Source organism: Engystomops pustulosus, unplaced genomic scaffold (genome assembly GCF_040894005.1).
Source record: "Engystomops pustulosus unplaced genomic scaffold, aEngPut4.maternal MAT_SCAFFOLD_394, whole genome shotgun sequence".
Classification (NCBI taxonomy): domain Eukaryota; kingdom Metazoa; phylum Chordata; class Amphibia; order Anura; family Leptodactylidae; genus Engystomops; species Engystomops pustulosus.
In genome coordinates, this window is record NW_027285273.1 from 60,001 (window position 1) to 61,095 (window position 1,095).

Below are 1,095 nucleotides of genomic sequence, written 5' to 3' on the forward strand. Positions count from 1 at the left end.
GTTGCTGCTGCTGCTACCGCAGCGCTTCTCCGCCGCCGGAGAAGACCTCGCAGACAACATTGGATGGAGCTTAGGGCAGGGGGGCAAGAAAGATGCTCTCGGTCCCTTCCAAGGACCCGAAAAAGCCTTCCCTTCCCCTCCCTCTCGCAGTCGCTGGCTTTCCCCACTCAGTTCAGCCAAGAAGTGGCGCTCGACTCTCACCTCCATCAGCACCTCCGAAGCTCGGACAGCTCCTGTAGGCTGCGCATAGAAGGAAAGCATTGGACGCTCAACTTCAGCACCTCGAGTGTCGGACGGCTCCACCACCACCTCTCCACACTGTTAAGCGAGAGAGACGATAGGAGCCGTCGCGACGTACCCATGCAGCGCCGCCCGCCAACGCACAGAGGAGCGGAGGGGATCGGGCGCCAGGTCCGGGGGAAGGCTGGGAGGGAAGCTACGGCGCTGCTACCCAGCTTTCAACCCTGCGGGACCGGTGCTCCGCTCCTATCGCTCCGGCGAACAGGGTCCGCTACGCTTTCAACACCAGCGCCCGGCAGAGGGCTTGGAGAAGGCTCGCGCGGATCCTCGGTTCGGATCGCCTGGCTTCGCGGGAGCGGCCTTCGGCTAGGGCCGACGACGGCCGGACCGAGCAGATTTGGACCGGGGTGCGGGGCGAGTACCTGCCTCTCTCACGAAGGGAGTGTCACCGGTAAGAAGCCTCTTCCCACGTCTGCTTGCCGACTTACGCTCGCCCCGACGAGAGGCCCAACCGAAAGAGTGGAAAGGGGCAGAGATTTCCAGGGTCGCCCCACCAGGGATGCAATACCCCAGTGCAGACAGTCGGCCCTGCCCCGAACCTACTCGGTGGTTTGAAGGTTAACCTCTTGGGGAAAAGCAGCGATTCGCCTCGCGGTGCGTGCCTCCGCGGATCTAAACCCCCTCGATCGATGTGGGGCCAGAGGACCCCTTTTCCCCGTACGAAACTGTCAGCTCACCATGGGCTCGACGTCCGTGGGTCGGGGAGTTGAGCGCTTACGCGCGGCGGGACCTTATAACCTGCAGCGGCTGAGGAGCGAAGATTTCCAGGGTGGGCCCCCGGGGATGCCATACCCC